The sequence below is a fragment of the Phalangium opilio genome, unplaced genomic scaffold, assembly GCF_054372755.1.
Source record: "Phalangium opilio isolate 3A_F unplaced genomic scaffold, DU_Popi_V2 ptg000204l_1, whole genome shotgun sequence".
In the NCBI taxonomy this organism is placed as follows: domain Eukaryota; kingdom Metazoa; phylum Arthropoda; class Arachnida; order Opiliones; family Phalangiidae; genus Phalangium; species Phalangium opilio.
The window spans coordinates 592219-614254 of NW_028324215.1; the positions used below are offsets into that span (position 1 = coordinate 592219).

Genomic DNA, 22036 nt, shown 5'->3' on the forward strand with positions numbered 1-22036 from the left:
ATAAGTTACTTTGACAGCGTCAAAATACACGATTCACCAAGAGCCTTTGACGTATATTACTCAATTTTACATTAATGAAATTATAATTTTACATTGTATGAATTTTGACATAGTAGGATAAACACGACATAATGTTTCCAATTCAACTGTCATTTTTCGAAAAAGTGATAGGTGTATATACACCTTCGGCATCTTATGAGTTTAGCAGCACCGTCATTGTAACTGGTCCACCAAAAAAGATAGTCTCAACTAGTCTGTCCTTTTTAGCCATCGACTGGCGGGTGAAAGCTTACTTTCTATTTGATTAATGACAAGAAAAGTTATAAGCGCAAAACTCCGGTCGTGACCTAAAACTGTATTGATAATTATCAAATAGGTTGTTACGTTAATGGCCTTGTCAGTAATTTTAATTTCGGCAATCCTGACATTTCATTGGATTCTAAGGCGTCGATTTCAGATATTGGCTCCGAAGCAAATTATGAAGAATTTTGTGAATTTAATGTTGAATAACATTTGGAACAACACGTCTTTGCTGTGCACTGAACGTGAGTGGCATCCTAATACCAATAAATACAATCACTCGTAACTTATTGATTTTTTGCAGCGATTCCAAGCATTTCACCGGAATTAACTGTTCGACTGATTTCTTCAGTTTGGTTTATAAGCGTTACGATCATTTTATTCTTTATGGGATGTTTTCTAAAAACCGAGTTTACCACAGAGACATACGGCACTCTCAACTCGTTAAAAGACGTAATGGCGTCCAATTTGAAACCCAAAATAATCAGGGGAAGCGTCGTCCACGAATATCTGAAGATTTTGGTAAGCTTGTCTTCAATAAAGATTGAATGGCATCAACTAAACCTAGAGATGTGAGTCGGTAATTTACCGTCCGTAAATTACCGGTAATTTACCAAATACCGCGTAAATTACCGTTTTATATTTTGCCTTAATTTTACAATGGTAATTTACCGGTAAATTACGGCGGTAAATTACCAAACATTTTTATTACGCCTTAAAACTTCATTTTACACTTAAACGATCAATTATTTCTGTGTTTACTTGCAAAATGACTCACCAGGCGCTACTCGCTAGCCAGTACTTACAAAGTTGCACTAAAAATTAGTCTTTTAATAGATTTTTAGTTAGAGATCAGATTAGAAGGGCACGGCTGCCGTCTTGGTAGCAAATACGTGTAAAGCAGTCAAGATAGTGCTCACAATTAAACGTTTAAAGTAATGGATTGTAAGTACAGGGAAATATAAATTACCAAAAATTACCGGCTGAACGGCAATTTTTGTGTTCCCTAAATTTCAGTCGGTAAATTACCGGTAGGGTAAATTACCGTTTTTAAAAATTACGGTAATTTCACATCTCTAACTAAACCCCTTTGTTATTTCCACTCCTTTACATTTGAGAATTTCTTGCCAAGTTTATATCAAAATGTGTTTCAGGCAACCGGCGACGAAGTTGTCAATAAGTGGTTCAACAGTTTAACTGGGGACAATTTCTGTACCCTTTTGGAACTATTAAGTTTAGATGGGTACATGGATATCCTGTCTGGCGAATCGATTCTAATCATCAGCAAAACCTATCTGACTTGGTTAATCGGAGAAGTGCTGACGGGAGGTGATGATTCAAAAGAGATAATAGCAAGCATGGGTGGGCTCTACATTTCGGAAGAAATTCACACCGATTATCTGCACTTCATTTACAACACGTCATTCGTAACTAGTAGCCCTGAAATCCGTGAAATTGGTCAAATAAGGTACGAGTACAACACCCTAACAATTAGGGAATATCGTTTAGCCAAGTTTAATTAGTACCCGCAGAAGTCCAGTAAATTAGAATAGGAAGTAAACAATTACAATAGCCAGAAGTTGATGACTTCTTATCCTGGGAAGTATTGAACACTAAGGCATTATATAGTATCCATCCCTGCAAGTCAAAATTTCCTATGGCAATCGTAAAAGAGGATCGAAAATTTCCTCCCCACTAGGAAAACTATCTAATCTACTGAAAAAAATCCCACGCCGAGAGGCTGTGGCACTCAAACTATGGGGCGTGTTCTAAACTTCTCCAATCGTTGAAAAGCCGTCTGGCTAGAACTCTATGAAAATCCATTACAATCCGTGGGCCTAGGACTCCACACTAGTTTGACCGGAATTTCTAGCAAACTCTATTAACAGCTGTTCTTGTGACCGTTTCTGATTCGTTACCTCAAACCACAGGACACACCTTAAAGTTTCGCGCAAATCAGCTTGCCAGCTCAAAGTGAAAGAAGCGCCGTAGGTCGCACGGTGATCGGACCTAATAAGAACTTGGCTAACAGAGATGGTTCCGGATATGGTTAGAACCCCATACTTCCCAGGATAAGAAGTCATAAACTTCTGCAATAGCTGGTATAGCGTACGTCTCTCCAGGGGTAAGAACTCCTTCTAACTCCATGGATAGGGGGTTAAATTTTTTCCCCTTACCTAACACTGTTAGAAATCTCGAGCTCCTCTCTAGGAAGTCTTTCTTGACGTGAGCGGGGCGTGACTTCTTCAGCCCATAAACGCTGGATCTCTAAAGTGTAGATTGTTTGCTTTATAAAAAAAATAAACGAAGGAACGGCCACGGTCGTTAAATCGTTTTTTTTTTCAATAGGTTTATGAAGAGTCATAAGAAACTGAATAACCTTGACTGTTCCAAAATTCACACCCCAAATTCCATTTCCTGGTTCTATGCTAAAGAGGGCTCGGTTTTACAGTGGAAGGGGGCGTTTTCCGATCACTACGAGTCGCGCCTAAACCGGAGATCTGAGAAAAGTTATCGCGAGGTGGCGAATGTGTCGCCCTTCTTCAGTATTGCTACACAAGAGAGGGGAGTCCCAAACCCCGCTTTTGGTTACTTCCTAGGCTAATTTCATGGAGTTCTGGTACCCGTTTTCTAAATAATTACCATCTTTCCTAATACTTTTACAATTTCGTTCTGCTAACTTATCTTATAACCATTATTTTAATTTCAGCGTTTTACCGTTTTTTGAAAACAAACCACTAGCATATCTGGACTTTGGTTTCATTTATCCACTTGAATACGTAACTTGGATGAAACCGAGAGAAACCGTTTCCGAATTGAACACATCTCAAATAACACCGCCATTTTATCTTCTATTTGCGCTATCTGTTGTGTCAGCAATATTCGCGATACTTGAAATAATATTCTAAAAATGCTACACTGTTTTCTGATCGGTTCATACATGAGTCTGATGAAATTTGAATCTAGGGAGTCCAGTTTCTTCAAAAACAGGTACGTTTAAAGGTTCTAAAAATTGTGCCTTCAATCTGAGCCTTAATCAAAAGAGCTGTTTTTTATATAAGTGATTGTCAATATAATACCTCAAAATCATTCGAATAATGGTCATCTTGGTAATGATTTTAGTTCCCTATAAAAACTAACTGGAGAAATGTCCTCTCCGAAGTTCACTATACAGAATCTTTTCTCTTTCAGGCCCAACATTCTTTTAATTAGTATATGCACTAAGGACTATTTTTTTTTTAATCCGCCACCATGTTGAAAAGAGACAGAAAGAAATGTAAAAACGATTTTTAAGGAATGGCTTCAGTGAGATTAATTACTTAATATTATTTTTCGCTATGCACTATAGAGGAGGTACCATGTTGTTTTCTACTAAAATAATTGTCCAAAAATTAAACAAAAATTGGTCTTATGGACAACGTCGTGTCACTTTGCAATTACGTTGTATATATTGTGCAAAATATTCACGAAAGTTATTCCGAAACTTTGCATTAATACTGCAGTGTATAAAACCTAGTTAAGTTTCGATAAGTTTTATTTTTATCGATTTCAACGAAACATGGCTCTGTATAAAACAAGGCGACCCAAGGGCTCGTAATAGTAGCCACATCGTACGAGTGAATAGCCCCTCTATACCCTACCCTAATGAGTGGATAACCCCTCTATACCTTACCCTAATGAATGAATATCGCTATCTTTTACAATGCTTAAATAATTTACCGTGCATAAAATCAGAGTGAATAGCCCTTCGATGCCCTACCCTAAACGGTGATATAATTATTACCCGTATAAATTTTCTTATGCCGTAATTGCAATATTCCGGCGAATCGAAGAACAGATAGTTTTAGTGATTATCCCCTCGATGAGTTTACAACATAGACTTATGCCGATGCACACTTATCGCTTCTTATAAATTTCTAACATGAACTTATGGTCAGAAGAGTTTGAAAGAGAAAGAATTCGGTAAAACACCCAATAATTGTAATATCCCGGTGCCTTAAGACCATTCTAAAAAGAACGTCAGTAAATACTTGCTTTTGCTTTCAAAATTTCCCTCGATTTCTTTGAATGTTGAAATACGGGAGCGTGAAACTCTTATTGTCGACGGGTAAGAGGAATTTTTAAGGGAGGGTATATGGCTTAACCTAACTATCATAATTTCCTTCCTTTTAAAATACACTGTTAGAAAAAAAGGTGTTTCATGGGTGTTCGGAAATACCTTGAGGTGTTTATACACTCTTTTTGGAGTGTTTTTTAACTGAGATGGTGTTTTCTCCGTAAAAAGGTACTAGTTGACTCTTTTAAGGTATTTTTTAAGGAAATGGTGATTCACTGGTACGTAGACACACCTTTAGGTGTTAATTGACCCTTATTAAATTTTTTTTTAAACGGAAATAGTGTTTTTAATATAAATCTGTTCGAATGGTGCGAATAAACACCTTTGGGCTTTACTTTACACATTTTAAGCTGATATGGTGTCTTTTAAAGTGAAAGGTTATTAATATGAGCTCAGAAGGAAATAATCTACTAATTCTACCTGCGCAGTGAAGCTTCCTAAAAATAAACCAAAGATTTTAAAAATCTAAATAATTTTACATTTCTTAGGACTAGCTTATTCTAATATTTGAAGGAATTTATACTTATTTTGATTTTTCAATCATGGGAAAATAATTCTCGAAGAGTTCAATATACTGGAATGTCTTGGAATTAGAGTAATTAATAAAATTATCACTTGAATTTCCCCTTGACACAGGTTTTTATCTCTCCGAGTGACGATGACGTCACGGAGAGGTATTACACTGGACGTATCTGTGTGTCTAAGATGCAACAAAGCTTTATAGCTACACAACTACTAAAAGAATCGTAATGCCGAAAAATATTTAAAATATTTCCATTTAATATTCTGCAAAAAGAAAATGTTATCCTTTTGTAAGAGATCTTATCATCCTACTCGCTTTATATTAACTTTGATATGCGAGTTGTGTCTCGATTCAGATGCAATCTTCATTACTCGTTCTATATAAACTCTCTTTTTTTCATTCCAAAGAAAGAAGTTTATCTTAAATAATTAAATAAATATAAGTGCTATGAATTATTTTAATTGTCAGTATTTTACGTTAATTATAATTAGGTAGGTTTAAGAAATTAATTCCTAAAATAATTTTAAACATAGCTATCTATAAAGTTATACTTCTAGGAAACACCTATATCAGAACTTTTGTAAATTTTGGGTATATAAGGTGATTGATTCACACTAAGAGATAGAAATGCGCAATTGCGTGAACCTTTGGTGGAAGCTCTGCCATTAGGAGGCTAGACGTTTCTCATGTCTCACGTGTGGCGTATGTGGTGTGCACGAATGACTAGTGCATGGTGTTGTTGTTAGAAACCGTTAAATACCGGTTAGCATTGGGTGAAACAATTGGTTGTTAGACAGCAGATGAAGGTGTAACGGATAGTTAATGATTGACGTTAAATAAGATGGATATTGCAACGAAGTAACATTTTCCGAGTTTCTTTATACTGCAAACACGTTCCGGAAATAACGAACACGTTTGCTTCGATTTGCCAACTGCGAACGCGGTGACAGACAGACCCACAGACACGTCCAGTCACTCGGGGAGAGGTAAAAATTCTACTTCATTACTCTATCGCCACACATGTTTTTCTAATGGTATATACCACATACACGCTAATCTGTACTTATTGTCTTCTGACAACACCATCATATAGTCTTCTGTGTATACCACATACACGCCAAACTGAAACATTGGCTTCTACTCCATTAACATCGTTGGGATTAAGATGTACGCGCGATCGGCTTAAATTACGAGAAACGACCAGCCTCCCAATGGCAGGGCTTCGACCAAAGGTTCACGCAATAGCGCTTATTCCTACCATTCGTGAATCAATCGCCTTATATACCCTAAATTTCCAAAAATTGTGAAAACGGTTTACGCTAGAAGTCAAACGTCAACAATAGCTATGTTTAAAATCATTTTAAGAATAACGTTCTTAAAACCACTTAACTAGAATTAAGGTAAAATATTGACGATTAAAACAATTAATATCATTTATATTTATTTAAATATTTAAGATAATTTTCTTTCTTCGGAACGACACAAGTGAAAGTTTATATGGAACGAGTAATGAAGATTGCATCTGAGTCGAAACACTACACGCATATCAAAGTTAATATAAAGCGAGTAGGATAAAATTATCTCTTACAAAACCATAACATTTTCTTATTGTAGAATATTAAATGAAAATATGTTAAGTATGTTTCGGCATTACGATTCTTTAAGTAGTTTTGTAGCTATAAAGTTCTGTTTCATTTCAATATTCCAAGAAGAACTTTTATAGTAATATATGAAATTTGGTGTTTACTTTTTAATTCAGCTTTACTACATTTATATACAGGTTAAACTTGAAATTTAACTTTCCTAGTTTCACTAAATGTTACTTCGAAATGTTTTGGTAAGCGTTGTTCGGATTGGTTCCTTGAATTCGTGTGTCTTTGAGGAGGTCTTGACGGTTCACAGTGAGCCGAAAATTAAATACACATTTAAATGAAGTAAATCAGGTCCTTAAATAGAACTATTGAGGATATACAGTAAAGGATAAAGTAACCATTTCACACGCATATCAATTCTTACACGGTTGAATAAGGCTTACAGCCGAAAAACGTTTACCCTTAATCCACTGGATTTGAGCAGCTATTTTGATAGACTAATCTATGGTAACTCATGTGTTTTGAACAAAATAATTTCAAAAAACACCGTTTACAGAGTCTATAGACACCTTTCTGGTATAATTATAATCCTCTATTAAGGGTGATGGTTTAAACCTAACAAGAATTAAAAAGCACCAACGTCAATGGAATTTAAAAACACCTAATTTGTCTCAAAAAGACCTTTTTTTAAAGGGTTTATTAACACTTTTTCTGGTATTAATATACACCTCTATTCTAAGTGATTAAAACACCTAACAGGATTTAAAAAGCTCCTTCAGAGAAGGTGTTATTTCGCACCGTTTTGAAAGGTGCGTATTGACATCCTCTCGAATGGTGCTTTTAAACACCAATAGAAGTGCTACTGGGGATGCATTAGGAAACACCTCTAAAGGTGTCAAACAGTTCCATTTTTTTAACAGTGTACACGAACGAAAAATATCACCTCACCACAATTCTCTCCCATTCACTCCCCCTTCAATGACGATCGAAAAATTTTATACTGTCTAAGGCAGTTCTCTTTCACGACGCAAAAACCACCACCACCAACAGGCCAGGTCAAACTAAGACTCACATCGTAGATGTTCATCATACGATGTGGCTAATAAAAATAAATTTAATAGCTTACAGAAGTAGAAACTAAAGGACGATTTCCTTTTTGGATAGTAATTATTAAATGTTAATAAAATAGTTCATTGTCACATTGTCGTGATTTAACGTTATTAGGATTGAGAAGGCGACTATTGAATTTCGGCACGTACTATACTAGGACTGGAAATATAAACGTTTCCATGCATATCTAAGTTTGTTATTCTCTTTTAGTATACAAATGACCCAAATAACAGTTAATAGGATAAAAGCACAACAAGAGACTTTTATTATTAAACTTAATCTACTATTCAAATCTATAAATCTTTAATTGTCTTTCGCATTAAATAAAGCACGCGTTGAAAACTGCTCATTATTCCTAATATCATAAGTAAGCTAAGGGACTAGAAGTAAAGTGCTCTAGTATTGGTAATAGATCCTGGCACTAGTGAACAAATGTGAGGATTTTATGCCGGTTCCGTCGCGCCGACACTAGAGGGGAAAAAATTGGTCGAGTTCCAAAAGATTTCCTACCCCTTCCCCTCAACCTAAAGCCACGGAACAGGGACGCGGGTGCTTGAATCTAGTCCGACCGTCTACCACCGCGAGCGTTTCACGTTTTGGAGGGAAAACTTAGAAACCGCTACCAGAGGGCCAACCGTTGATGTGTTATCAAGAATATTCACTTTCGCCAAGTAAAGAATTTGGTTAGCTCAGAACTTCTATTCTCATCTTATTTCTGCTATTATTCAAACAAAAGAGAACGCTCAGTATCTCTAGCAAAATATTCGATTCAACTATTCTTTAACGAAGACCTACTGAAGAAATTAACAATGAGAGAGAATATGCAGCCAGTATGAGCTACAAAGATGGCGGCCACTGTTAAGGCGGGGGAGCCTAGTTTCTACGTTTTCTCTCTTTTTTGGGGAAGAATACCTGTCAATCTTTGATTGATTTTGTATGCTTAAAGGATTTTTGGTAGGAGTAAATTTATAAAGACCATAATATAATGTAAAAAGTTATTTTCTTTAAAAGTTCTAATATTAAAGATAAGTTCTCAATTTGTAGGCTTATAAATGAAGACCATGATATAAAGTGAGAAATATTTATTTCACAAGAACAATGACGACTAATTTGTGTTAATAAAAATGTCTGCAGACAAAGCCCCAGTCAATTAAAATATATACAATTTTACAAATTTAAAATTATTTAATGTAACCATAAGGTGCTGTAGTATAATCGGGGAAAACGCGAACTTTATCCACGACCACCTGATATGTTTTGGTCTGTTCTATCGTAATTAAAGTATGATTAGGTAGGCGACGTATTTGGGGTCCAATGGGTACCTGCACAGCGTTTATTTCGGGTTTCCCCTGGTTGTTCACCCCTAATAATTTTTTCATGATATCAAAATTAACATAATTTTCTGTAGATGTGTTTAAGTAGAATCCTTTAACTTTAATAATGTTAGTAATTTTATCAGTTGCGGGATCGTAAATGTTCATGGAATAGTTTTTAGCCCCAGCACTTCCGTGGGTACTTGGATAGAATACCGCCTTGTTTAGTCTCTAAAATTACTAACATTATTAAAGTTAAAGGATTCTACTTAAACACATCTACTGAAAATTATGTTAATTTTGATATCCTGAAAAAATTATTAGGGGTGAACAACCAGGGGAAACCTGAAATAAACGCTGTACAGGTACCCATTGGACCCCAAATACGACGGCTACCCAATCATACTTTAATTACGATAGAACAGACCAAAACATATCAGGTGGTCGTAGATAAAGTTCGCGTTTTCCCCGATTATACTACAGCACCTTATGGTTACATTAAATAATTTTAAATTTGTAAAATTGTATATATTTTAATTGACTGGTGGTTTGTTTGCTGACTTTTCTATTAACACAAATTAGTCTTCATTGTTCTTGTGAGATAAATATTTCTCACCTTATATTATGGTCTTTATAAATTTATTCTTACATTTAAGCATACAAAATCAAATATTGACAGGTGTTCCTCCAAAAAAAAGAGAGAAAACGCAAAAACTAGGCTCCCCCGCCTTAACAGTGGCCGCCATCTTTGTGGGTTTTCCAGGTTTTTCGTCACGAATCCCATCTTGCCCAGACCGTTTTGAACAGAATTAGGGACTCATTTGCTCAATCTCATATTCAACCACCTACTCCACAACCAAATCTCAACAATCAACTGTAAGTGAAAACACCGAATAACTTTATCATACCTTCAAAGTCAAAACTAAAGATCTCGAAAAATTAGTTTTAGAACTCTACGCGAGAAAACGACTTAACGCGTTGTATATCAAAGAACAACTTAATGCCTTGCGTAAGATTTAAAAATAATATCTCACGCGGTAATCTAAAACACGATCTCCGACATTGGTGGACATTCTTTGCGACAGGTCTTTACGGCTTGAAAGGTGATGACCTAATCATCTTTATCGAGAGATTTTCTTGGAAGCCTGGGGTTGATATTTAGCCTGAGGGTATATTGACTGATGCTTATTTTATTGTCCTTTCTTCAATTGGCTACATACCAGGTGGTTTAGGACCTTAAAAGGGGGCGTGGCTAAACCATTTGTATTGTTATCAATGGAATCTGTATTTGGAGTGATTTATGACTCACACAAACGTGTTAAGACATTCCATCGGCTTTTTTATTTATACGTAACCATGTTCAGACGTTCTATGGTAGATCGTGAAAGATAGGCTTATGCTATTTTAGGCTTATTCTATGGTAGATCCTGGTAGGCCTATATGCTGTATTAGTTCTTGAAAGATAGGCTTTTGCTAGGTATATTCTTTGGTAAATGCTGACAAAATATAGTCTTATGCTAGGTTATTCTATGGTAGATCCTAAAGAAAGATAGGCTTCTGCTAAGTTATTCTATGTTAGATCAGGAATGATTGGTCTATGCTAGGTTATTCTATGCTAGATCCTGAAACACAGGCTTATGCTAGGTTATTCTAGTTGTATAGGTTGAAGAATCAGAGTTTGATTACTAACGGTTTTTCATACGATTATTACTAAAATACACATGAATATTGATTAAAATACTGGCATTTATATAAAACTACCTAAAAGACACGATTTTTACCCTGCACAAGTGTCTTATTAGAAATTAATACTGAATTCCATACGAATATTACTAAACTACAAGGGATTTATATAAAATACATGCAAAAGTTATAGCTGAATTCTGGCTAAAATACACATGAATATTTATTAAAATACTGGCATTTCCTTAATACTACCTAAAAAACACCAATTTTACCATACACTAGTGGCTTATTATAAACTAATGCTGAATTTCATACAAATGATACTAAATTACAAGGGATTTATATACATTACATGCAAAAGTTATAGCTGACTACTACTAAAATACACATGAATATTTATTAAAATATTGGCATTTCCTTAATACTACCTAAAAAACACCAATTTTACCATACACTAGTGGCTTATTATAAACTAATGCTGAATTTCATACAAATGATACTAAATTACAAGGGATTTATATACATTACATGCAAAAATTATAGCTGACTACTACTAAAATACACATGAATATTGATTAAAATACTGGCATTTATATAATCCTCCCAAAAAAAAACAATTTTACCCTGCACTAACGAATACGGAATTTCATACGAATATTACTAAACTACAAGGGATTTATATAAAATACATGCAAAAGTTATAGTTGAATACAGGCTAAAATACACATGAATATGGATTAAAATACACATGAATATGGATTAAAATACAAACATTGTTATAATGCAAAGTGAAACATACCCTTTTTTATGAAGCAAAAGTTGATTTATATTAACTATGATGCTTCCACAATTCTATTTCATCTCGAAAGTCACTGCTGTACCTGATTTAAATCTCTGGTGAATCATCTTTCCAATTGTAACACGGGCACAAGTCCTTAATTCGGTATTTAAACTCACCGCACAGAGTACAAAAGTTTCGCTCGTCAAGAAGATGTCTTCGCTTTTTTTGGGTCGACATACGGATAAGGTTTTTAGACTGAACTAAAACACAACGTCTGAAGTGCGCACAATCACGTGATGTGCAGAAATAATTTAATTGGCCGCAGTCAGGCACGTCTTTTAAAGTCCCATCACAATGAGGGCAGTGTAGATGACTCGTACGTGGCATGGGGACATACCCTAGTTTTTTGAGGTTTCCATGAACATTTTCGGCCATACCGAAAGAGACGTGGTCAGATGAATGAAATATACCGGAATATTGCTTATTATGCTAAAAAACTTACCGATCTGAACATTTCAGAGTAAAGTATACACGAATATGGCTAGACCGTTTCATATGTTTTCTATTTAGCACACATTTTAAGGGACATTTTTACAAAAAAAGAATTACATATTACGTAAGGTGCATCGGAGGAAACACGGGTTTGTCACCTGTGAAGCGTTGTTTGCGAGGCCCAAATTGATTACATTTAATACAATTAAAATCGAGGGACGTTTCGTCAATGCAGTCTTCGCAGACCGAGATGCTAACGCATAAGATGGCTTGATGCTCGAGTATCTACCCGTTATACGAAGGTATTTACTACCCCCCCCCCCCGCAAACCAATTTTTTTGAGATGTTTACCCCCAATAAACCCCCCCATCTGTGACGTATGCATTAGCTTTGAAAATATTCTTATTTTAATTAAAGAGGACCATTATAAAAAATGTACATTATACAAACAAACAATTACGAAAACCGTTCTCCTTTATGATCTATTATTTTGTATGCCAATAAGAAATCCATATTTAAATGCAATAAACTTAACTTTAATTTTTTAAATTTTACACTATTAGCATAAAATTTATACTGTCCTAGTTCTGGTATACGAAATCAGCGTATTAAAGGCACTTTTCCAATGCTCACGGACGATGACGGGCTAACGTGTTTCTTTGATGATCATAGAGACAGGTGACACGTGTCTCACCTTCTATATCCATGGCCTTTGGACAATCCACGTCATTCAAATTTATGACTTCTTTATTTAAAATATTAAAAAGAAAGAAACATTTTTGATTACCCTTGCAATATATACGGTCTGCGAACCGGGTACCTAACATGAGACAGCGACGAAGATTATGATAAGGCGTTTCTCCTCATCCAAATGAGATTCCGTGAAAATTTCTGGTGATGTAGCTATTGAGTCGTTGTGTAGACGAAGGAAGCGTAGATTGACTATAAGGCGGTAAAAATGTCCATAACACTATTTCTGGAAGTTTAGTAACAGTAGCACAACTTAGTTCTTTAACTATCAGATCGCCTGCGAGGTTCCATTTTTCGTCCTTCCCGTGTAGATACTCAAAGTCAACTAGTACAGATTTCATGTTATCTAGAAGGTAGTTTCCTAAATGATGATTCTCCAAATGGTTGGAGTGCGGTTTATATACTTTTCAAAGTCCTTTCACTAAGTATATTAGCTATAGAATATAAATCACATGACGGAGGGGGGTGGCATGCTGAAACACGTATGACAATAGCTCTTAAGAGGTCCAATCGTTGTCCAAAAATTGACAGTAGGTATAACAATAGAACTGTGTTTTCGACAGAAGGTTAAAAATGCAGAGACAACAATCTCTTGTTAATGTCAGGCGGTCAAACATTCTCCACAAAAGGTATATTGACAGATGTCTTAAAAGGGGATGTAAAGGTAAATAATGAGCCCTTGGCTAAAATTATTAGACAGATAATTATAGTTTTGTTGAACCCATGTACCCTTAAAGCATTAACGTCTGAAGTACTGTACCAAGAATGCGTACGAGATCTTAGATAAATCTTCAAACGTTTCTTTGTGATATTGTGTATACTAGTTTTTAGGTAACGTTTCAAAAACTTTAACGTAAGAATACGCCTACAGTCAAACCATTCAGCAGTGAGAAAAAATAGGCATTTCAACGTTTCTTATTGTATTGTGCATACTAGATTTAGCTAAGGTTTCAAAAACTGACATAAAAATACGCCTACAATCAAACCATACAATTCAACAAAAGGATTAATTATAACAAAGGAATTGATGCGTCATTCCATTAGTGGGTTTTACGACAGTAAACTTTGGTCTCCGAAGATGCATTGTTAAGAAAAAATTTCTTCAATCAATCAAATATTGACAGGTCTATTGAAATGTTAGGAGTAATAGACAAATAGGTCAAGATTACTATTGTATAATTTATTTACTGGTAAACTATTATGGAGTCAAGTACAAAAAAGTCGTCAAGAATACGTCAGATCTTGGAGATTAACCCTCCAAAAACTACTTATTGTATTATTTATTTTATTGATTTTAGGGGTACTGGAATTCCTTAATCTCTGGTTTCTGAACGTTGACATAAAAATACGCTTACAGTCCAACAATAGGACAGTCAAGGTCAATAGAGTAATTCGCAAAGCACCAAGGGCGAAGGCATCTTCATTTATAGTATTTATAATAAAAGAATTTAGCTTGAATAAGAAAAATATATCGTTGAATTGTTCAATCAAATATTGACAGGCCTATTTTTTTAAAAAAATGGGTGAGTAATCCATAGGAATATAATCAACAGGGAAGGGGGAAAAGTATTGGATAAATAAGATGATCGTATAGTTGTTCAATTTATCTATCCATAGATCACTAGGTAGAGTAGGATGGAAGCACCTTACGTATAACCAAAAGAGAAAATGTAATAGATAATAGCTAGGCATCCTAAAATACAATGGAACTGAAGGGTGGAGAAGCCGAGAAGATATATTCAGCAGGGGGAAGGTGTGGAGGATGTTCGACAAATAAGATCTAACCATAGATTAATAGGTTGAATTGTAGAATGACGATCCCTTAAGTATAACACAAGGAGAAAATGTATTAGACAAATCACAAAATGTTACTGTTTCGTGTATTCTGTTATATAACCATTTATAAAATCAATATCAGTTATAAAAGTATACAAAAACATTTTTTGATAATTTTTTTAAACTTTAATTTTTTATAATTTTTTTCTTAACTTTATTTTAAACTTTTTTCATTTCTTTTCTTAACTTTATTTTAAACTTTTTTCATTTCTTTTCTTAACTTTATTTTAAACTAATTTTTTAACAAAATACTTTTCAAACACATCTGCACAGATTTTTTCAGGTTTTTAGTACTTTTTTCCTTTTTTAAACATTGTAATAACTATCAAAGACTTTCGTTGTTGAATATAACGATAATCTTTATTAAAGTGTATTAGATATGCAAATTTATTGTAATATCGCCAATCTAAAAGAACATATTCTTAAAGATAGTGTAAAATTATCAAATTTGCAGGAGGAAAAAATGGTGAAGAAGGGCAAGTGTATTATCCCTCCCTCTACAGAGGGAGGGATAACCGCCTTCAACCTGAAGTCGGACTTGCCCTTCTTCACCATTTTTTCCTCCTGCAAATTTGATAATTTTACACTATCTTTAAGAATATGTTCTTTTAGATTGGCGATATTACAATAAATTTGCATATCTAATACACTTTAATAAAGATTATCGTTATATTCAACAACGAAAGTCTTTGATAGTTATTACAATGTTTAAAAAAGGAGAAAAGTACTAAAAACCTGAAAAAATCTGTGCAGATGTGTTTGAAAAGTATTTTGTTAAAAAATTAGTTTAAAATAAAGTTAAGAAAAGAAATGAAAAAAGTTTAAAATAAAGTTAAGAAAAGAAATGAAAAAAGTTTAAAATAAAGTTAAGAAAAAAATTATAAAAAATTAAAGTTTAAAAAAATTATCAAAAAATGTTTTTGTATACTTTTAAAACTGATATTGATTTTATAAATGGTTATATAACAGAATACACGAAACAGTAACATTTTGTGATTTGTCTAATACATTTTCTCCTTGTGTTATACTTAAGGGATCGTCATTCTACAATTCAACCTATTAATCTATGGTTAGATCTTATTTGTCGAACATCCTCCACACCTTCCCCCTGCTGAATATATCTTCTCGGCTTCTCCACCCTTCAGTTCCATTGTATTTTAGGATGCCTAGCTATTATCTATTACATTTTCTCCTTTGGTTATACGTAAGGTGCTTCCATCCTACTCTACCTAGTGATCTATGGATAGATAAATTGAACAACTATACGATCATCTTATTTATCCAATACTTTTCCCCCTTCCCTGTTGATTATATTCCTATGGATTACTCACCCATTTTTTTAAAAAAATAGGCCTGTCAATATTTGATTGAACAATTCAACGATATATTTTTCTTATTCAAGCTAAATTCTTTTATTATAAATACTATAAATGAAGATGCCTTCGCCCTTGGTGCTTTGCGAATTACTCTATTGACCTTGACTGTCCTATTGTTGGACTGTAAGCGTATTTTTATGTCAACGTTCAGAAACCAGAGATTAAGGAATTCCAGTACCCCTAAAATCAATAAAATAAATAATACAATAAGTAGTTTTTGGAGGGTTAATCTCCAAGATCTGACGTATTCTTGACGACTTTTTTGTACTTGACTCCATAATAGTTTACCAGTAAATAAATTATACAATAGTAATCTTGACCTATTTGTCTATTACTCCTAACATTTCAATAGACCTGTCAATATTTGATTGATTGAAGAAATTTTTTCTTAACAATGCATCTTCGGAGACCAAAGTTTACTGTCGTAAAACCCACTAATGGAATGACGCATCAATTCCTTTGTTATAATTAATCCTTTTGTTGAATTGTATGGTTTGATTGTAGGCGTATTTTTATGTCAGTTTTTGAAACCTTAGCTAAATCTAGTATGCACAATACAATAAGAAACGTTGAAATGCCTATTTTTTCTCACTGCTGAATGGTTTGACTGTAGGCGTATTCTTACGTTAAAGTTTTTGAAACGTTACCTAAAAACTAGTATACACAATATCACAAAGAAACGTTTGAAGATTTATCTAAGATCTCGTACGCATTCTTGGTACAGTACTTCAGACGTTAATGCTTTAAGGGTACATGGGTTCAACAAAACTATAATTATCTGTCTAATAATTTTAGCCAAGGGCTCATTATTTACCTTTACATCCCCTTTTAAGACATCTGTCAATATACCTTTTGTGGAGAATGTTTGACCGCCTGACATTAACAAGAGATTGTTGTCTCTGCATTTTTAACCTTCTGTCGAAAACACAGTTCTATTGTTATACCTACTGTCAATTTTTGGACAACGATTGGACCTCTTAAGAGCTATTGTCATACGTGTTTCAGCATGCCACCCCCCTCCGTCATGTGATTTATATTCTATAGCTAATATACTTAGTGAAAGGACTTTGAAAAGTATATAAACCGCACTCCAACCATTTGGAGAATCATCATTTAGGAAACTACCTTCTAGATAACATGAAATCTGTACTAGTTGACTTTGAGTATCTACACGGGAAGGACGAAAAATGGAACCTCGCAGGCGATCTGATAGTTAAAGAACTAAGTTGTGCTACTGTTACTAAACTTCCAGAAATAGTGTTATGGACATTTTTACCGCCTTATAGTCAATCTACGCTTCCTTCGTCTACACAACGACTCAATAGCTACATCACCAGAAATTTTCACGGAATCTCATTTGGATGAGGAGAAACGCCTTATCATAATCTTCGTCGCTGTCTCATGTTAGGTACCCGGTTCGCAGACCGTATATATTGCAAGGGTAATCAAAAATGTTTCTTTCTTTTTAATATTTTAAATAAAGAAGTCATAAATTTGAATGACGTGGATTGTCCAAAGGCCATGGATATAGAAGGTGAGACACGTGTCACCTGTCTCTATGATCATCAAAGAAACACGTTAGCCCGTCATCGTCCGTGAGCATTGGAAAAGTGCCTTTAATACGCTGATTTCGTATACCAGAACTAGGACAGTATAAATTTTATGCTAATAGTGTAAAATTTAAAAAATTAAAGTTAAGTTTATTGCATTTAAATATGGATTTCTTATTGGCATACAAAATAATAGATCATAAAGGAGAACGGTTTTCGTAATTGTTAGTTTGTATAATGTACATTTTTTATAATGGTCCTCTTTAATTAAAATAAGAATATTTTCAAAGCTAATGCATACGTCACAGATGGGGGGGGTTTATTGGGGGTAAACATCTCAAAAAAATTGGTTTGCGGGGGGGGGGGGGGGTAGTAAATACCTTCGTATAACGGGTAGATACTCGAGCATCAAGCCATCTTATGCGTTAGCATCTCGGTCTGCGAAGACTGCATTGACGAAACGTCCCTCGATTTTAATTGTATTAAATGTAATCAATTTGGGCCTCGCAAACAACGCTTCACAGGTGACAAACCCGTGTTTCCTCCGATGCACCTTACGTAATATGTAATTCTTTTTTTGTAAAAATGTCCCTTAAAATGTGTGCTAAATAGAAAACATATGAAACGGTCTAGCCATATTCGTGTATACTTTACTCTGAAATGTTCAGATCGGTAAGTTTTTTAGCATAATAAGCAATATTCCGGTATATTTCATTCATCTGACCACGTCTCTTTCGGTATGGCCGAAAATGTTCATGGAAACCTCAAAAAACTAGGGTATGTCCCCATGCCACGTACGAGTCATCTACACTGCCCTCATTGTGATGGGACTTTAAAAGACGTGCCTGACTGCGGCCAATTAAATTATTTCTGCACATCACGTGATTGTGCGCACTTCAGACGTTGTGTTTTAGTTCAGTCTAAAAACCTTATCCGTATGTCGACCCAAAAAAAGCGAAGACATCTTCTTGACGAGCGAAACTTTTGTACTCTGTGCGGTGAGTTTAAATACCGAATTAAGGACTTGTGCCCGTGTTACAATTGGAAAGATGATTCACCAGAGATTTAAATCAGGTACAGCAGTGACTTTCGAGATGAAATAGAATTGTGGAAGCATCATAGTTAATATAAATCAACTTTTGCTTCATAAAAAAGGGTATGTTTCACTTTGCATTATAACAATGTTTGTATTTTAATCCATATTCATGTGTATTTTAATCCATATTCATGTGTATTTTAGCCTGTATTCAACTATAACTTTTGCATGTATTTTATATAAATCCCTTGTAGTTTAGTAATATTCGTATGAAATTCCGTATTCGTTAGTGCAGGGTAAAATTGTTTTTTTTTGGGAGGATTATATAAATGCCAGTATTTTAATCAATATTCATGTGTATTTTAGTAGTAGTCAGCTATAATTTTTGCATGTAATGTATATAAATCCCTTGTAATTTAGTATCATTTGTATGAAATTCAGCATTAGTTTATAATAAGCCACTAGTGTATGGTAAAATTGGTGTTTTTTAGGTAGTATTAAGGAAATGCCAATATTTTAATAAATATTCATGTGTATTTTAGTAGTAGTCAGCTATAACTTTTGCATGTAATGTATATAAATCCCTTGTAATTTAGTATCATTTGTATGAAATTCAGCATTAGTTTATAATAAGCCACTAGTGTATGGTAAAATTGGTGTTTTTTAGGTAGTATTAAGGAAATGCCAGTATTTTAATAAATATTCATGTGTATTTTAGCCAGAATTCAGCTATAACTTTTGCATGTATTTTATATAAATCCCTTGTAGTTTAGTAATATTCGTATGGAATTCAGTATTAATTTCTAATAAGACACTTGTGCAGGGTAAAAATCGTGTCTTTTAGGTAGTTTTATATAAATGCCAGTATTTTAATCAATATTCATGTGTATTTTAGTAATAATCGTATGAAAAACCGTTAGTAATCAAACTCTGATTCTTCAACCTATACAACTAGAATAACCTAGCATAAGCCTGTGTTTCAGGATCTAGCATAGAATAACCTAGCATAGACCAATCATTCCTGATCTAACATAGAATAACTTAGCAGAAGCCTATCTTTCTTTAGGATCTACCATAGAATAACCTAGCATAAGACTATATTTTGTCAGCATTTACCAAAGAATATACCTAGCAAAAGCCTATCTTTCAAGAACTAATACAGCATATAGGCCTACCAGGATCTACCATAGAATAAGCCTAAAATAGCATAAGCCTATCTTTCACGATCTACCATAGAACGTCTGAACATGGTTACGTATAAATAAAAAAGCCGATGGAATGTCTTAACACGTTTGTGTGAGTCATAAATCACTCCAAATACAGATTCCATTGATAACAATACAAATGGTTTAGCCACGCCCCCTTTTAAGGTCCTAAACCACCTGGTATGTAGCCAATTGAAGAAAGGACAATAAAATAAGCATCAGTCAATATACCCTCAGGCTAAATATCAACCCCAGGCTTCCAAGAAAATCTCTCGATAAAGATGATTAGGTCATCACCTTTCAAGCCGTAAAGACCTGTCGCAAAGAATGTCCACCAATGTCGGAGATCGTGTTTTAGATTACCGCGTGAGATATTATTTTTAAATCTTACGCAAGGCATTAAGTTGTTCTTTGATATACAACGCGTTAAGTCGTTTTCTCGCGTAGAGTTCTAAAACTAATTTTTCGAGATCTTTAGTTTTGACTTTGAAGGTATGATAAAGTTATTCGGTGTTTTCACTTACAGTTGATTGTTGAGATTTGGTTGTGGAGTAGGTGGTTGAATATGAGATTGAGCAAATGAGTCCCTAATTCTGTTCAAAACGGTCTGGGCAAGATGGGATTCGTGACGAAAAACCTGGAAAACCCACAAAGATGGCGGCCACTGTTAAGGCGGGGGAGCCTAGTTTTTGCGTTTTCTCTCTTTTTTTTGGAGGAACACCTGTCAATATTTGATTTTGTATGCTTAAATGTAAGAATAAATTTATAAAGACCATAATATAAGGTGAGAAATATTTATCTCACAAGAACAATGAAGACTAATTTGTGTTAATAGAAAAGTCAGCAAACAAACCACCAGTCAATTAAAATATATACAATTTTACAAATTTAAAATTATTTAATGTAACCATAAGGTGCTGTAGTATAATCGGGGAAAACGCGAACTTTATCTACGACCACCTGATATGTTTTGGTCTGTTCTATCGTAATTAAAGTATGATTGGGTAGCCGTCGTATTTGGGGTCCAATGGGTACCTGTACAGCGTTTATTTCAGGTTTCCCCTGGTTGTTCACCCCTAATAATTTTTTCAGGATATCAAAATTAACATAATTTTCAGTAGATGTGTTTAAGTAGAATCCTTTAACTTTAATAATGTTAGTAATTTTAGAGACTAAACAAGGCGGTATTCTATCCAAGTACCCACGGAAGTGCTGGGGCTAAAAACTATTCCATGAACATTTACGATCCCGCAACTGATAAAATTACTAACATTATTAAAGTTAAAGGATTCTACTTAAACACATCTACAGAAAATTATGTTAATTTTGATATCATGAAAAAATTATTAGGGGTGAACAACCAGGGGAAACCCGAAATAAACGCTGTGCAGGTACCCATTGGACCCCAAATACGTCGCCTACCTAATCATACTTTAATTACGATAGAACAGACCAAAACATATCAGGTGGTCGTGGATAAAGTTCGCGTTTTCCCCGATTATACTACAGCACCTTATGGTTACATTAAATAATTTTAAATTTGTAAAATTGTATATATTTTAATTGACTGGGGCTTTGTCTGCAGACATTTTTATTAACACAAATTAGTCGTCATTGTTCTTGTGAAATAAATATTTCTCACTTTATATCATGGTCTTCATTTATAAGCCTACAAATTGAGAACTTATCTTTAATATTAGAACTTTTAAAGAAAATAACTTTTTACATTATATTATGGTCTTTATAAATTTACTCCTACCAAAAATCCTTTAAGCATACAAAATCAATCAAAGATTGACAGGTATTCTTCCCCAAAAAAGAGAGAAAACGTAGAAACTAGGCTCCCCCGCCTTAACAGTGGCCGCCATCTTTGTAGCTCATACTGGCTGCATATTCTCTAATGAGTCTGATTAAATTTGAATATAGGAAGTCCAGTTTTTTCTATAACCAGTACGTTGAAAGGTTCATCAAATTGTGTCTCCTATCTGAACCTTTATCATAACAGCTGCTTTTTGTATTTAAAAAATTGTCTATTTAATACCTCAAAGCAACGAAAACTAAAACAGTTTCAACACAAACGCATTCCGAACCTGACCTATGAGGCTGTTGCCTATGACAGTTAATTTCCTAAGGCTAGTTTTAAAATATATCATCCAAGTAAACGCTGTTGTACAAAAATCCAAACTGTTAACTCTTATATCTAATTGAGGGCTACAAAGGTTTTTTTAGAGAGAATTACTAATGGTTTTTAAAATTTACATTAAAAAACGACTTTATTTATAAGTTTGTTTACTTAAGACTTATGTATAACTTCCCTCGCGTAAAGGACAACAGCACACATCCAGACACAAAAAAATACAATTTTGAAA

The 22036-nt window shown here is 34.2% G+C and overlaps 4 long non-coding RNA genes across 7 annotated transcripts; 2 read left to right on the plus strand and 2 right to left on the minus strand.

Annotated features, from left to right (window-relative positions):
• Nucleotides 1-8809: 8809 nt before the first annotated feature.
• Nucleotides 8810-12219, minus strand: LOC149621447 (uncharacterized). Of its 2 annotated transcripts, none has more exons than XR_016375058.1 (4): nt 11925-12219; nt 11599-11820; nt 11441-11516; nt 8810-9829 (listed from the first exon to the last, which is right to left on the minus strand). It is a non-coding gene; the product is annotated as an uncharacterized LOC149621447 (long non-coding RNA). The 2 variants fall into 2 exon arrangements; XR_016375057.1 differs by having other exon boundaries at nt 8811-9829; nt 11441-11522.
• A 209-nt stretch (nt 12220-12428) lies between these two features.
• LOC149621448 (uncharacterized) lies at nt 12429-13778 on the minus strand. Its single transcript, XR_016375052.1, has 2 exons — nt 12735-13778; nt 12429-12659 (listed from the first exon to the last, which is right to left on the minus strand). It is a non-coding gene; the product is annotated as an uncharacterized LOC149621448 (long non-coding RNA).
• Nucleotides 13779-16240: 2462 nt separating this feature from the next.
• LOC149621449 (uncharacterized) lies at nt 16241-17590 on the plus strand. The gene is made up of 2 exons (XR_016375051.1): nt 16241-17284; nt 17360-17590. It is a non-coding gene; the product is annotated as an uncharacterized LOC149621449 (long non-coding RNA).
• A 217-nt stretch (nt 17591-17807) lies between these two features.
• On the plus strand, nt 17808-21213 carry LOC149621450 (uncharacterized). Of its 3 annotated transcripts, XR_016375055.1 has the most exons (4): nt 17808-18098; nt 18203-18424; nt 18501-18582; nt 20194-21212. It is a non-coding gene; the product is annotated as an uncharacterized LOC149621450 (long non-coding RNA). The 3 variants fall into 3 exon arrangements; XR_016375056.1 differs by having other exon boundaries at nt 17808-18424; nt 18507-18582; nt 20194-21213; XR_016375054.1 differs by having other exon boundaries at nt 17808-18424.
• Nucleotides 21214-22036: the final 823 nt, after the last annotated feature.